The sequence below is a fragment of the Bufo bufo genome, chromosome 10, assembly GCF_905171765.1.
Source record: "Bufo bufo chromosome 10, aBufBuf1.1, whole genome shotgun sequence".
NCBI classification, from domain to species: Eukaryota; Metazoa; Chordata; class Amphibia; order Anura; family Bufonidae; genus Bufo; species Bufo bufo.
In genome coordinates, this window is record NC_053398.1 from 67909814 (window position 1) to 67927486 (window position 17673).

The 17673-nt window shown below is 42.9% G+C and overlaps 1 protein-coding gene across 1 annotated transcript in view; it reads right to left on the reverse strand.

The window, feature by feature from the left end:
- Positions 1-17673, reverse strand: part of UBXN1 (UBX domain protein 1) — a 284132-nt gene that overhangs the window by 114512 nt on the left and 151947 nt on the right. The gene's annotated exons all lie outside the window — the stretch shown is intronic.

Here is a 17673-nt window from a genome sequence, read left to right on the forward strand (position 1 = left end):
AGAGATAAAAGCTACATATGCCTGTCACAGTTTTAGTGTTGGGCTAGTTGAGTACATGTATATTTTTTTCCTATGTGCCATATAGGAGAGCAGTCGTCCCCTTATCACCTCTTTGCCTTCATTTTTTATAAATTATCAATAAATTTGTGTAGATTTCAAGGGGTTCTGTCCTGGGGTTGCCCCTGAACCCTGGGACCGCCCCCACACCCCTCTTTGACCTTTGTTTTAGGCGCCTTTTTGTGACTGCATATGTGTATATATAGCTGCATGTATGTTTTATAAGCTAAACAACTGTTTTCACCTGAAGATGGGGAAGTGTTCCCCGAAATGCATTGTGAAGTGATTCTGCAATAAAAACGTTTGAAGATTACTACTACTGTATCTCTAACTGGTCGGTTTGTTCACGCGGATTGCAGACTCATTTAACGAGATCTACATCCGTGGCTGCACGTCGACCGCTCTCTCTGGGGACTAAATTTATTCCCAACACGTCTTCATTAGTGTTGTGCCTATTATTCCCACAACCCTCTAAGGTGAGCCTCCATTCTCAAATTACGCATACGTTTTTCTTTAATCTGGTATGTCTAGAAACCTTGGGCTGCATGTAGGAATTGTCTTGCGATAACGCAATATGAATTACGTCAAAAATCGCCCGATACAGCGGGAATGTCTCGTCAATGAATATGTTCAGACTTCAGTACCAGACTCTCCAAATAAGGTACTATCATCCAACAGACCGGAATATGAGAGTATTGACGAGAAATCACTACTCTCAGTGTTCCAAACTTTGGAGAAACATATGCTGGATGAGATCCAGCATCAGCTGGACGCCATTTTCTTGGAAAAGTATCTTCAAGAAGGCCTAGTTCCAAGAGGCCTCAGTCTACGTTTTAAAAATTCTTTTAAGGATGATCTAGATTTTTGAAAGCAGAGGTCATACTACATTTTATCCGGAAGAGTAAAAATATTCCTCTGACCATTTTTGAGGAGTATTTTTAGCCGAGGAGGAGTACGAAAATTGTAGTTAATCATATATATAATACGTAGGCTTATATAACATTAAAGGGCTTCTGTCACCCCACTAAACATTTTTTTTTTTTGTGTACGGTACTTATAATCCCTATACTGCGATTTATCCATACATAATGTGATTAATCATTTTGGTTCAGTAGATTCTGCTAAAAACGTACTTTTATAATATGTAAATTACCTGTCTACCAGAAAGTAGGGCGGCTACTTGCTGGCAGCAGCCGCATCCTCCTATCATAATGACGCCCCCTCCGCATGTTGATCGACAGGGCCAGGGAACGGGATCTTTCTCTGCTGGCCCTGTTTGCATTCAAAATCTGGCGCAGGCGCACTGAGAGGCGGACGCTCGCTCAGCCGCTCCATCCTCAATGCGCCTGCGCCGATGACGTCACATCTACACCCGACGCAGGCGCATTGAGGAAGGAGCGGCCGAGCGAGCGTCCTCCTCTCAGTGCGCCTGCGCCGACTGAAGACAGGTACGGCGCAGGCGCCAGATTTTGAATGCAAACAGGGCCAGCAGAGAAAGATCCCGTTCGCTGGCCCTGTCAATCAACATGCGGAGGGGGCGTCATTATGATAGGAGGATGCGGCTGCTACCAGCAAGTAGCCGCCCTACTTTCTGGTAGACAGGTAATTTACATATTATAAAAGTACGTTTTTAGCAGAATCTACTGAACCAAAATGATTAATCACATTATGTATGGATAAATCGCAGTATAGGGATTATAAGTACACAAAAAAAAATAAAAAATGTTTAGTGGGGTGACAGAAGCCCTTTAAGGGGTTGTTATTTATGCAGGGAAACCATTACCAGTCCCCTTTATAATGTCTTCCATGCAGAAATAGGAAATCTTGACCATTTTAAATGTATCTCTCAGAAGACTGAATCCCTACCTTTCTTGAAACACCAAATCTGTCACGTAGAGATCGGAGCGGTAGACTGTGCAAAACTTAATGCAATTGAACAGGGACGTCTAGTCGTTGTGGCAGGGAGCAGTAGTCGCCTGGTGGCACTGGGTGGGGTCTGGGACGAATGTACAGGAGGCAGTTATAGGACAGTCTAATAGACAGTATCCAGTATAATGTACCCTATAGTCCTCTCTGTGATCTCTGGAAAGTGTGCTCCATACGGGAAAATAGACCTCTGGTCCAGGGTACTTACATAGAAAAACTAATAGCCAAGATGCTAAAGAAAAAGAATGTTTTCCCTTCATCATCAGCCGGCAATGGCGCGGGTGGCGGCATGCACACCGCCCTTTTTCATAATTAATGAAATAGGATGCTGCTGCTGTGTGTTCAGCGGGCGGGAGAAGGGGGGTGTGAGAGGATCGGCCAAAGGCACGGCAGCCTGTTGATACTGACAAATCAGCAGCCTTCTCTCTAATAACAAAGCTCTGTACTGTGCGGAGCTTTGTGATTGGATTGCTGTGCTGCCTGTGCCGTTCACAGCGCTCATGAATGGCAGTGGGATTAAAACTGCCTGTACAGGCGTCTATGACGCTTGTACAGGCGTTATTGCGACCTCTGTTTGCAAAGATTGGGATAATTATCTCCTGGACTATTCCAGAGGACTAATTAGCAGACTGTTTAAAAAGAGAAAGAGCATTTGCTCGAAACTTGGAGTTCAGATTGCTAAGTGTTATGACCAATTGATCTGTCATAGGGAGCACCCTGCTTACACTAGATTTGACCGCATGGTCATGTCCCGCGTTACTTCCTATGAAAAGGACGTTCTGAGTAAAAAGGCAAAAAAATTGACTAGGGACAGGACCGATTCCGCCACCGGCAACATTAAATTCTGGCTCAAAGAAGTCACCTCTGAAACAAAACCCACTGGCAAGATTTATTTTTTATCCCTACCCCCGATATTTACCCCCACCTCAGCATATCCAATAATAAACTTCACTCTTTGGGCCTAAGACAGACAAAAAGAAAAAATACAGGAGAGGATGTAGAGGGGGCAAAAATAAAAACAAAAAGAAAGATATAGGCCACTCTGCCCGAACCCCTGAAGAAATTCCAATATTTAATCTATCCTCCTACAAACTTACTTCTGAAGAGTCTTCTCTTGTATCTAAGGGCCTATCCTTCTGCCCCTCCACTACAACCAGAGGTTTTGATCTGTTTCTGGACCTACATAATTTCCTTAGAAAGCTCACCTTGAGAAGGCATTTTGGAATATTGGAGAAATCTCAAAGAAGAGAAAACCCCTAATCTGGTTGACACTACTGATAATCTCCACCTCCTATACGTGCACACGGGTTTAAAACCACCTTTTAACTATTATCCTGAGCAACATAAAGGGAATTTTATTGACACTTTTAATAATGTGGCGATGGATGAATTTTGTAGTATTCATCAGAACTCCATCGCCAATGGTAATCTGAATAAGAAGGAGAGAACAATGATCAAAAAACTCCAAGATAACACCAGTTTTATCATCCATAATGCTGATAACGGAGGGGGAATAGTGATTTAAGATAGGGCGGACTATATCAAGGAAGCCACCCGAAATCTATCCGATACTTACTGTTAGAATAACTTACTGTTAGAATTTGACCCCTCGAAACAATACAAATCTGAATTTAGGGCTCTGATTGAATCCGCTTCTCATATATTAGATTAAAAAAAGAGAAAGAATTTATTCTAATATCCGATCCAGTAACGGCATTATTTTATCATTTACCAAAGATCCATAAAGACAATAAAAATCCTCCGGGCCGACCAATAATTTCGGGTATCTCTTCCCTCACCTGCAACTTTTCTCAATATGTAGATGTCCTCTTACAAAAATACGTGGTGAAATTACCATCTTATTTAAGAGACTCTATGCCCTTGATACAATCTCTGAAAGAAATTGAGTGGAGGGACACATACCATTGGGTAACTTTGGATGTCACAGCTTTGTATTCCAACATCTCACACGAGCTGGGCATTGAGTGCACAAAATGGTACCTTGAGAATGACCCTACAATCCCAGACAAACAAAAGTATTTTGTCCTAAAATGTATTAATTTCATCTTGACGCACAATATATTTACTTTTGAAGACACACTGTATCTACAAAGGAAAGGGACCGCTATGGGGACAAAATTCGCGCCCAGTTTTGCTAATTTGTTCATGGGGCTTTTGAGGACCAATGTATTTACGGATCCAAGCATTGGTCAAATAATATCATCTTTTACCGGAAATACATTGATGACTTGATATTCATTTAGAACGGTGATGATACCACTATTACTTCCTTTATGAAGGATATGAATAGCACTGATTAGAGTATCAAACTGTCAGGGACATACAAAACACATAAAATTGAATATTTAGACCTCAAATTGGGATCCGTAGGACACAAAATAATTACACAGACCTTTTTCAAAAAAGTAGACAGTAATAGTTATTTAGATTTTTCGAGTACGCATTATAAAAAATTGAAAGTCAATATTCCGTTTAGTCAATTCAAAAGAATTAGACAAAATTGCACTTAGGACAGCGACTTTATATCTCAAACTGAGACCATTCGCACTAGATTTCTCCAAAAGGATGGTCATAGAGGCCGCCTAAAAAAAGCTAGTGATTTATCCCAAGAAAAGTGCGTCACCAAAACAAAAAAAAGACATACCGGATACCAGTAAAAGACGTTATAATATGAGTTTCATAACAACATATGGTGACAACCACAACACCATTAGAAGTACAGTGGATATAACAAGTCTACACACCCCTGTTAAAATGTCAGGTTTTTGTGATGTAAAAAATTAGACAAAGATAAATCATTTCAGAACTTTTTCCACCTTTAATGTGACCTATAAACTGTACCATTCAATTGAAAAACAAACTGAAATCTTTTAGGTGGAGGGAAGAAAACAAAAAAAAAATTATAATAATGTGGTTGCATAAGTGTGCACACCCTCTTTATAACTGGGGATGTAGCCATGTTCAGAATTAAGCAATCACATTCAAAATCATTTAAATAGGAGTCAGCATACACCTGCCATCATTTAAAGTGCCTCTGATTAACCCCAAATAAATTTCAGCTGCTCTAGTTGGTCTTTCCTGAAATTTTCTTAGTTGCATCCCACAGAAAAAGCCATGGTCCACAGAGAGCTTCCAAAGCATCAGAGGGGTCTCATTGTTAAAAGATATCAGTCAGGAGAAGGGTACAAAAGAATTTCCAAGGCATTAGATATACCATGGAACACACAGTGAAGACAGTCATCATCAAGTGGAGAAAATATGGCACAACAGTGACATTACCAAGAACTGGACGTCCTTCCAAAATTGATGATAAAGACGAGAAGAAAACTGGTCTGGGAGGCTCTTAACCTCTTAACCACTTCAGCCCCCAGTGCTTAAACACCCTGAAAGACCAGGCCACTTTTTACACTTCTGACCTACACTACTTTCACCATTTATTGCTCGGTCATGCAACTTACCACCCAAATGAATTTTACCTCCTTTTCTTCTCACTAATAGAGCTTTCATTTGGTGGTATTTCTTTGCTGCTGACATTTTTACTTTTTTTGTTATTAATCGAAATTTAACGATTTTTTTGCAAAAAAATGACATTTTTCACTTTCAGTTGTCAAATTCTGCAAAAAAAACTACATCCATATATAAATTTTGCTCTAAATTTATTGTTCTACATGTCTTTGATAAAAAAAAAATGTTTGGGTAAAAAAAAAATGGTTTGGGTAAAAGTTATAGCGTTTACAAACTATGGTACAAAAATGTGAATTTCCGCTTTTTGAAGCAGCTCTGACTTTCTGAGCACCTGTCATGTTTCCTGAGGTTCTACAATGCCCAGACAGTACAAACACCCCACAAATGACCCCATTTCGGAAAGTAAACACCCTAAGGTATTCGCTGATGGGCATAGTGAGTTCATAGAACTTTTTATTTTTTGTCACAAGTTAGCGGAAAATGATGATTTTTTTTTTTTTTCTTACAAAGTCTCATATTCCACTAACTTGTGACAAAAAATAAAAACTTCCATGAACTCACTATGCCCATCAGCGAATACCTTGGGGTCTCTTCTTTCCAAAATAGGGTCACTTGTGGGGTAGTTATACTGCCCTGGCATTCTAGGGGCCCAAATGTGTGGTAAGGAGTTTGAAATCAAATTCAGTAAAAAATGACCTGTGAAATCCGAAAGGTGCTCTTTGGAATGTGGGCCCCTTTGCCCACCTAGGCTGCAAAAAAGTGTCACACATCTGGTATCCCCGTACTCAGGAGAAGTTGAGGAATGTGTTTTGGGATGTCTTTTTACATATACCCATGCTGGGTGAGAGAAATATCTTGGTCAAATGCCAACTTTGTATAAAAAAATGGGAAAAGTTGTCTTTTGCCAAGATATTTCTCTCACCCAGTATGGGTATATATAAAATGACACCCCAAAACACATTCCCCACCTTCTCCTGAGTACGGAGATACCAGATGTGTGACACTTTTTTGCAGCCTAGGTGGGCAAAGGGGCCCATATTCCAAAGAGCACCTTTCGGATTTCACAGGTCATTTTTTACAGAATTTGATTTCAAACTCCTTACCACACATTTGGGCCCCTAGAATGCCAGGGCAGTATAACTACCCCACAAGTGACCCCATTTTGGAAAGAAGACACCCCAAGGTATTCCGTGAGGGGCATGGCGAGTTCCTAGAATTTTTTATTTTTTGTCACAAGTTAGTGGAAAATGATGTTTTTTTTTTTTGTTTTTTTTTTCATACAAAGTCTCATATTCCACTAACTTGTGACAAAAAATAAAAACTTCCATGAACTCACTATGCCCATCAGCGAATACCTTGGGGTCTCTTCTTTCCAAAATGGGGTCACTTGTGGGGTAGTTATACTGCCCTGGCATTCTAGGGGCCCAAATGTGTGGTAAGGAGTTTGAAATCAAATTCAGTAAAAAATGACCTGTGAAATCCGAAAGGTGCTCTTTGGAATGTGGGCCCCTTTTCCTACCTAGGCTGCAAAAAAGTGTCACACATCTGGTATCCCCGTACTCAGGAGAAGTTGAGGAATGTGTTTTGGGGTGTCTTTTTACATATACCCATGCTGGGTGAGAGAAATATCTTGGTCAAATGCCAACTTTGTATAAAAAAATGGGAAAAGTTGTCTTTTGCCAAGATATTTCTCTCACCCAGCATGGGTATATGTAAAATGACACCCCAAAACACATTCCCCACCTTCTCCTGAGTACGGAGATACCAGATGTGTGACACTTTTTTGCAGCCTAGGTGGGCAAAGGGGCCCATATTCCAAAGAGCACCTTTCGGATTTCACAGGTCATTTTTTACAGAATTTGATTTCAAACTCCTTACCACACATTTGGGCCCCTAGAATGCCAGGGCAGTATAACTACACCACAAGTGACCCCATTTTGGAAAGAAGAGACCCCAAGGTATTCGCTGATGGGCATAGTGAGTTCATGGAAATTTTTATTTTTTGTCACAAGTTAGTGGAATATGAGACTTTGTATGAAAAAAAAAAAAAAAAAAAAAAAAAAAAAATCATCATTTTCCACTAACTTGTGACAAAAAATAAAAAATTCGAGGAACTCGCCATGCCCCTCACGGAATACCTTGGGGTGTCTTCTTTCCAAAATGGGGTCACTTGTGGGGTAGTTATACTGCCCTGGCATTTTCCAGGGGCCCTAATGTCTGGTAAGTAGGTAAATGACCTGTGAAATCCGAAAGGTGCTCTTTGGAATGTGGGCCCCTTTGCCCACCTAGGCTGCAAAAAAGTGTCACACATCTGGTATCTCCGTACTCAGGAGAAGGTGGGGAATGTGTTTTGGGGTGTCATTTTACATATACCCATGCTGGGTGAGAGAAATATCTTGGCAAAAGACAACTTTTCCAATTTTTTTTATACTAAGTTGGCATTTGACCAAGATATTTATCTCACCCAGCATGGGTATATGTAAAATGACACCCCAAAACATATTCCCCAACTTCTGCTGAATACGGAGATACCAGATGTGTGACACTTTTTTGCAGCCTAGGTGGGCAAAGGTGCCCAAATTCCTTTTAGGAGGGCATTTTTAGACATTTGGATACCAGACTTCTTCTCACGCTTTGGGGCCCCTAAAATGCCAGGGCAGTATAAATACCCCACATGTGACCCCATTTTGGAAAGAAGACACCCCAAGGTATTCAATGAGGGGCATGGCGAGTTCATTGAAAAAAAAAATTTTGGGCACAAGTTAGCGGAAATTGATTTTTTTGATTTTGTTCTCACAAAGTCTCCCTTTCCGCTAACTTGGGACAAAAATTTCAATCTTTCATGGACTCAATAAGCCCCTCAGCGAATACCTTGGGGTGTCTTCTTTCCAAAATGGTGTTATTTGTGGGGTGTTTGTACTGCCCTGGCATTTGAGGGTCTCCGCAATCATTACATGTATGCCCAGCATTAGGAGTTTCTGCTATTCTCCTTATATTGAGCATACGGGTAATGAGATTTTTTTTTTCCGTTCAGCCTCTGGGCTGAAAGAAAAAAATGAACGGCACAGATTTCTTCATTCGCATCGATCAATGTGGATGAAAAAATCTCTGCCAAAAAAAGAAAAAGGAGGGGAAAGGCGTCTGCCAGGACATAGGAGCTCCGCCCAACATCCATACCCACTTCAGCTCGTATGCCCTGGCAAACCAGATTTCTCCATTCACATCAATCGATGTGGATGAATAAATCATTGCCGGGATTTTTTTTTTATATATACAAAGTGTTTGCCAAAGTATATGAACACCGCCACCACCTCAGCTCATATGCCTCGGCAAACGTATCTTTTACTGCAGAGGAGAAATCTCGTCTTGCAGCGCCGCATACACCGACTTGCGTGTAATCTGACAGCAGCGCAATGCTTCTGTCCGAATGCACATCAGTGCTGCAGCTAGTCGATCGGTTGGTCCACCTGAAAGGTAAAAAAAACAAAACAAAAAAGAAAAAACCAGGCCGCAAAGCAATAACTTTATTAAATGTTGAACAGAACATAGAAACTTTTTTTAAACTTTTTTAACTGAACGTTTAACTTTTTTACTTACCGGTATTTTTTTTTTTGTTTAGTTTTTTTTACCTTTATAGAACAAACCTCTCCTTCCCCATGGGACAATGTGCAAAGCGCAAATCGCCCAAAGATGTGGCGAAGTACGTTATGCACTTTATCCCAGGTGAAAGGAGAGGTTTGCAGCAGCTGTGAGTGAATGGGCCCTAATAGCCCTGTGTGCCTGTCCTGGTGAGATGTGATCCCTATGCTAGGTGTACCTGTGTGTGGTACTTCCGGAAACACTCTCCATAGCATAGGGCAGGGTGGTCAGCACAGTCAGGACAGAAATAGCGGGTGTCACGCCTTATTCCACTCCTGCTACAGACACGACATCTTTTTCGGGGTGACGGTTGGGTTGAGGTACCAGGAACGACACTGGGGAAATGTCGCTCGTGTAGACGGCTAACTACACTGGTGGATGGGGCCACGGAACCTCCTGGGTAGAGGAGGTTCTCGATGATCTCTTCCTGGAATTTGAGGAAGGATCCTGTTCTCCCAGCCTTACTGTAGAGAACAAAACTATTGTAGAGCGCCAATTGAATTAAATATACAGACACCTTCTCATACCAGCGTCTGGTTCTGCGGGAAACTAAATACGGAGACAACATCTGGTCATTGAAGTCCACCCCTCCCATGAGCGCATTATAGTCGTGGACACAGAGGGGCTTTTCAATGACACGGGTTGCTCGCTCAATTTGGATTGTCGTGTCTGCGTGAATGGAGGAGAGCATGTAAACGTCACGCTTGTCTCTCCATTTCACCGCGAGCAGTTCTTCGTTACACAAGGCAGCCCTCTGCCCCCTTGCAAGACGGGTGGTTACAAGCCGTTGGGGGAAGCCCACGCGACTAGTTCGCGCGGTGCCACAGGCGCAAATCCGTTCTAGAAACAAATGCCTAAAGAGGGCCACACTTGTGTAGAAATTGTCCACATAAAGATGGTACCCCTTGCCGAATAAGGGTGACACCAAGTCCCAGACTGTCTTCCCACTGCTCCCCAGGTAGTCAGGGCAACTGACCGGCTCCAGGGTCTGATCTTTTCCCTCATAGATCGGAAATTTGTGGGTATAGCCTGTGGCCCTTTCACAGAGCTTATACAATTTGACCCCATACCGGGCACGCTTGCTTGGGATGTATTGTTTGAAGCCAAGGCGCCCGGTAAAATGTATTAGGGACTCGTCTACGCAGATGTTTTGCTCAGGGGTATACAAATCTGCAAATTTCAGGTTGAAATGGTCTATGAGGGGCCGAATTTTGTGGAGCCGGTCAAAAGCAGGGTGGCCTCTGGGACGGGAGGTGGTGTTGTCGCTAAAGTGCAGGAAACGCAGGATGGTCTCAAATCGTGTCCTGGACATAGCAGCAGAGAACATGGGCATGTGATGAATTGGGTGCGTTGACCAATATGACCGCAATTCATGCTTTTTTGTCAGGCCCATGTTGAGGAGAAGGCCCAAAAAAATTTTAAGTTCGGAAACTTGGACTGGTTTCCACCGGAAAGGCTGGGCATAATAGCTTCCCGGGTTAGCGGTTATAAATTGTGTGGCATACTGGTTGGTCTCTGCCACGACTAAGTCCAAGAGCTCCGCAGTCAAGAACAGCTCAAAAAATCCCAGGGCCGAACCGATTTGAGCCGTCTCAACCCGAACTCCAGACTGGGCGGTGAAAGGGGGAACTACTGGTGCGGCTGAAGTTGGTGACTGCCAATCAGGATTTGCCAGCACCTCAGGGACTCTAGGGGCTCTACGGGCCTGTCTGTGCGGTGGCTGCGACGGGGTAACTATTGCACGTGCCACCGTACCAGCTTCAACTGCCCTTCTGGTGCTCGCTACTTCACCAGGTTGTACGGCAGTGCTGGTACTAGGTCCAGGAAGGGCTGCGCTGCTGGTGTATGCCTCACCACGTGATCCGGCAGCGACAGCCCCACTCTGCTGCTCTTGAAGCGGATCCTGCGTAACCTGTGGTCTAGCGACATGGGGCCGGGTACGCCTGGTGCTGCCAGGGACCTCCACCTCCTCGTCCGAACTTTGGGTCAGAGAGCCACTGCTTTCCACAGGTTCATATTCTGACCCGCTAGATTCGTCAGATGAGGGTTCCCACTCCTCATCCGACTGGGTCAGAATCCTGTAGGCCTCTTCAGAAGAATACCCCCTGTTTGACATTTTGGACTACTAAATTTAGGGGTATTCCCTGAGACTACCCAAGAAAAAAAGCAAACCTGTCTTACAAAGGGGAGGCTAGCGAAGTACCGGAGGCCGCTGCGGTTGATAAAAAATATCGCCGCAGTGCGTGTAAAATGAATGTGCAGTGATCAAAAAATATATATTTTTTGTCACTGCGGTGGGGCGGGCGTGGGTGAATGCACGTGTGGGCGACCGATCAGGCCTGATCGGGCAAACACTGCGTTTTGGGTGGAGGGCGAGCTAAGGTGACACTAATACAATTATAGATCTGACCGTGATGAGTTTTGATCACTTACAGATACTATAAAAGTACAAATGCTGATTAGCGATACGCTAAACAGCGAATAAAAGTGACTGCGGTGCGGTGGGGTGGGCGCTAACTGACGCTAACTACCTAACCAAGGGGCCTAAACTATCCCTAAAACCTAACAGCCAATACCAGTGAAAAAAAAAAAGTGACAGTTTACACTGATCACTTTTTTTCCTTTCACTAGTGATTGACAGGGGCGATCAAAGGGTTAATTGGGGTGCAGGTGGGTGATCTGGGGCTAAGGTGTAGTGTTGGTGCTACTCACAGTTCAGTCTGCTCCTGTGCTGGATCCAACCGACGAAAAGGACCAGCACAGGAGCAGACAAGCCATATAACAGATCATATTTACTAATATGATCTTTTATATGACTTTGGATTGGATTTTTTGAAAATCGCCAGCCTGCCAGCCAATGATCGTTGCTGGCAGGCTGGTGACGAAATACTTCTTTTAATTTTGCCGGCCCGCGATGCGCATGCGCGGGCCGGCTTTGAGCGAAATCTCGAGTCTCGCGAGATGACGCGTATATGCGTGACTCTGCGCAGCGCTGCCACCTCCGGAACGCAATCCTGCGTTAGGCGGTCCGGAGGTGGTTAAGGACACATGACGCACCGGTACGTCATGATGTCCTGGTACTTAAGGACACATGACGTACCGGTACGTCATGTGTTGTTCCGATCACTGCCGCCCGGCCGGCAGTGATCGGAACCCGGTGCCTGCTCAAATCATCGAGCAGGCACCTAGGCTAAATGCGCGGGGGGGGTCCCGTGACCCCCCCATGTCGGCGATCGCGGCAAACCGCAGGTCAATTCAGACCTGTGGTTTGCTGCGATTTCTGCAGTTTCTGATCCCCGCGGTCCCTGACCGCGGGGATCAGAAACTTTTGTATTCCTAACATAGATCTGTATCCCTCCCCCTGCACCCCCCGAGTGATTTTAGCCCGGTGGGAGGTGCAGGGGGAGGGTTGCGGGCAGTGCGGGCGGTGCGATCCCCCGCCCGCCTCCCCTTGTATAATCGTTGGTTTCTCGTGGGTATACCAGGGTGCCAGCACATTGCTGGCACCCTGGTATAAACGGCTGACATCTGCGATGCGATGTCAGCCGTTAACCCTTTCCATACAGCGGTCCGTACGGACCGCTGTATGGAAAAGGTTAACAGCGCAGGGGGCTCCCTCCCTCTCCCATCGGGGGGCTGCTGTGCCTTTGCAGCCCCCCGATGGGAGAGGGAGAGAGCCCCCAGAGAGCCCCCCTCAGCCCTGTGCTTACCCTTCCCCGTCTGCGCAGTTCTGAGCAGACGGGGATGGTTCCCATGGCAACAGGACGCCTCTCAGGCGTCCTGCTGTCCATGGTGCTGAACAGATCTATGCTAAAAGCATAGATCTGTTCAGTGTAAGTAAAATACAGTACAGTACAATATATATTGTTCTGTACTGTATTATACAGACATCAGACCCACTGGATCTTCAAGAACCAAGTGGGTCTGGGTCAAAAAAAAAGTTAAAAAAAGTGAAAAAAAAGTAAAAATCAAAAAACACATTTATCACTGATTAAAAATGAAAAAAATAAAATTCCCTACACATGTTTGGTATCGCCGCGTCCGTAACGACCTGATCTATAAAACGGTTATGTTACTTTACCCGAACGGTGAACGCCATAAAAATAAAAAATAAAAAACTATGATGAAATTGAAATTTTGCCCACCTTACTTCCCAAAAAAGGTAATAAAAGTGATCAAAAAAGTCGCATGTACGCCAAAATAGTACCAATCAAACCGTCATCTCATCCCGCAAAAATCATACCCTACCCAAGATAATCGCCCAAAAACTGAAAAAACTATGGCTCTTAGACTATGGAAACACTAAAACATGATTTTTTTTGTTTCAAAAATAAAATCATTGTGTAAAACTTACATAAATAAAAAAAAAAGTATACATATTAGGTATCGCCGCGTCCGTATCGACCGGCTCTATAAAAATATCACATGATCTAACCCCTCAGATGACCACCGTAAAAAAATTAAAATAAAAACGGTGTAAAAAAAAGCCATTTTTTGTCATCTTACGTCACAAAAAGTGTAATAGCAAGCAATCAAAAAGTCATATGCACCCCAAAATAGATGCCAATCAAACCGTCATTTCATCCCGCAAAAAATGAGACCCTACTTAAGATAATCGCCCAAAAACTGAAAAAACTATGGCTCTTAGACTATGGAGACACTAAAACATTTTTTTTTGTTTTAAAAATGAAATCATTGTGTAAAACTTACATAAATAAAAAAAATTGTATACATATTAGGTATCGCCGCGTTCGTGACAACCTGCTCTATAAAATTACCACATGATCTAACCTATCAGATGAATGTTGTAAATAACAAAAAATAAAAACGTGCCAAAAAATCTATTTCTTGTTACCTTGCCGCACAAAAAGTGTAATATAGAGCAACCAAAAATCATATGTACCCTAAACTAGTACCAACAAAACTGCCACCCTATCCCGTAGTTTCTAAAATGGGGTCACTTTTTTGGAGTTTCTACTCTAGGGGTGCATCAGGGGGGCTTCAAATGGGACATGGTGTAAAAAAAAACTGTCCAGCAAAATCTGCCTTCCAAAAACCGTATGGCGTTCCTTTCCTTCTGCGCCCTGCCGTGTGCCCGTACAGCAGTTTACGACCACATATGGGGTGTTTCTGTAAACTACAGAATCAGGGCCATAAATAATTAGTTTTGTTTGGCTGTTAACCCTTGCTTTGTAACTGGAAAAAAAATATTAAAATGGAAAATCTGCCAAAAAAGTGAAATTTTGAAATTGTATCTCTATTTTCCATTAAATCTTGTGCAACACCTAAAGGGTTAACAAAGTTTGTAAAATCAGTTTTGAATACCTTGAGGGGTGTAGTTTCTTAGATGGGGTCACTTTTATGGAGTTTCTACTCTAGGGGTGCATGAGGGGGGCTTCAAATGGGACATGGTGCCAAAAAAACAGTCCAGCAAAATCAGCCCTCCAAAAACCAAACGGCGCACCTTTCACTCTACGCCCCGCTGTGTGCCCGTACAGTAGTTTACGGCCACATATGGGGTGTTTCTGTAAACAGCAGAGTCAGGGCAATAAAGATATAGTCTTGTTTGGCTGTTAACCCTTGCTTTGTTAGTAGAAAAAATGGGTTAAAATGGAAAATAAGGCAAAAAAATGAAATTCTCAAATTTCATCGCCATTTGCCAATAACTCCTGTGCAACACCTAAAGGGTTAACGATGTATCTAAAATCAGTTTTGAATACCTCGAGGGGTGTAGTTTCTTAGATGGGGTCACTTTTAGGGAGTTTCTCCTCTAGGGGTGCATCAGGGGGGCTTCAAATGGGACATGGTGTAAATAAACCAGTCCATAAAAATCAGCCTTCCAAAAACCATACGGCGCACCTTTCACTCTACGCCCCGCTGTGTGGCCGTACAGTAGTTTACGGCCACATATTGGGTGTTTCTGTAAACGGCAGAGTCAGGGCAATAAAGATACAGTCTTGTTTGGCTGTTAACCCTTGATTTGTTAGTGGAAAAAATGGGTTAAAATGAAAAATTAGACAAAAAAATGAATTCTCAAATTTCCTCCCCATTTGCCAATAACTCTTGTGCAACACCTAAAGGGTTAACAACGTATGTAAAATCAGTTTTGAATACCTTGAGGGGTGTAGTTTCTTAGATGGGGTCATTTTTGGGTGGTTTCTATTATATAAGCCTCGCAAAGTGACTTGAGACCTGAACTGGTCCCTAAAAATTTAGTTTTTGTAAATTTCTGAAAAATTTCAAGATTTGCTTCTAAACTTCTAAGCCTTATAACATCCCCAAAAAATAAAATATCATTCCCAAAACAATTCAAACATGAAGTAGACATATGGGGAATGTAAAGTCATCACAATTTTTGGGGGTATTACTATGTATTACAGAAGTAGAGAAACTGAAACTTTGAAATTTGCAAATTTTTCCAAATTTTTGTTAAAATATGTATTTTTTGGTGCAAAAAAAATATTTTTTTTGACTTCATTTTACCAGTGTCATGAAGTACAATATGTGACGAAAAAACAATCTCAGAACGGCCTGGATAAGTCAAAGCGTTTTAAAGTTATCAGCACTTAAAGGGACTCTGGTCAGATTTGCAAAAAATGGCCTGGTCCTAAGGTGTAAAAAGGCTGTGTCCTTAAGGGGTTAAGAGGCCTACAGCAACATTAAAGGAGCTGCAGGAATATCTGGCAAGTACTGGCTGTGTGGTACATGTGACAACAATCTCCCGTATTCTTCATATGTCTGGGTTATGGGGTAGAGTGGCTAGATGAAAGGCTTTTCTTACGAAGAAAAACATTAAAGCCAGGCTACATTTTGCAAAAACACATCTGAAGTCTCCCAAAAGCATGTGGGAAAAGGTGTTATGGTCTGATGAAACCAAGGTTGAACTTTTTGGCCATAATTCCAAAAGATATGTTTGGCGCAAAAACAACACTGCACATCACCAAAAGAACACCATACCCACAGTGAAGCATGGTGGTGGCAGCATCATGCTTTGGGGCTGTTTTTCTTCAGCTGGAACTGGGGCCTTAGTTAAGCTGTCCGCATCCATACAGTATGTCTGTTCTGTAGCCCCGCAAAAAATATAGAGCATGTCCTATTCTTTTCCGTTTTGCGGACAAGTATAGGTATTGTTACAATGGATCCGCAAAAAAAAAACTGATGCAATATGGATGCCAAAAGGACGTCATCAGTATTTTATGCGGATCAGTGTTTTGCGGGCCACAAATCACATACAGTCGTGTGAATGTAGCCTTAGTCTCATCGTTTTTCTAAAAAGCCTCACCAAAGAAACACGAGTCTAGAAGAGACACTCACCTCACCCAATATTCAACTGAAAGTGAGACATGCAATCTAATTTTCCATCCAAAACAACTAGAATATCCCACCCAGGATTACACTTTTCTCCATAAGACATGCAAGCTAGCTCTCCTTAAAGAAACACAAAAGAACCAGAATGTCTCAAAAGCAGACAACCCATTTAATTCTAACAAGCCCGAATATTTGATGACTGTTGTAGGCTAGGCAACAATCACCTCGGCTTCTGGGAAAAATACATGCAAATTAGCACATCTAAAAATCAGAATATTTTTCCCATAAACCCAGATTATAATACTCTTCACGTACTACACACACTAGGCACTCTTCAGAATGAGAGTCTCTCTCTCTATATCTACCCCCCCCCCCTCCAAAAAAAAAAAAAAAGAAATATTTCTGAAAACTGAGCACAGGCAGCATCATTAAAAAGTACTGTATGGTGTGCGCTTTTCCAACTAGCCATTTTGTCTATTTCAGGGGGGCTCCACAGGGTATGGACCCCCATTCTCGTGAATGGTGGGGGTCCAGAGGTAGGATGCAGGACAAATTATTATATCCGGAATTATATGTACACATAGAGATAAATATATATGTATACAAACCCCTAACTACTGATTCTTTTTTCACACACAAAAAAAAAATAATGCAGAAAAAATTAGCACAGATTAGAAAAAAAATACGAGCACAGGTGCAGATAAGTGATGTATGCACTGATCAGCATTTTGGTGGTCCCAGCTTGCAAACAGAAAAAAAGACTTTAGAAAATCATATTTTTCTTCTTTTCACAGGAGATAGCAATGGTGGTGCACCAGTAGTCCCAGCAAGCCAACCAACAACAAAGAGAGGAGAAGAATCTCTCTGCACGCAGTCACCAGCTAGAATGGAGGTGTGCAGACGGATTCTTTCCTGTTCCCTCTGCTGCTGTAGTGCTACCATTGGCTGTTGCGTTGTATTGGTCAATCGCAGCACTAGCAGGGGACACCAAACACTGGTGTCCCCTGCCTAACCTCGGGGGTGACTGGTTCAGCACCAATCACCCCCTCCTGCATTCCCTGGCTGGCTTTTGCCATGTGGAAGCTGGAATCGGCCAATCTGCACTGATTGGCCACAGCGAGCTGGATTGCACGGGGAAGGTGAAACCTCCCGGGGCCCTTAGTTAATATGACTGCCTGCTGGGCAGTGCAGCCATCCTATCCTGGTCGCTGTAAGATTAGGCGAGGTGACCAGGTTTCAGTTGCGCCGTACATGTAT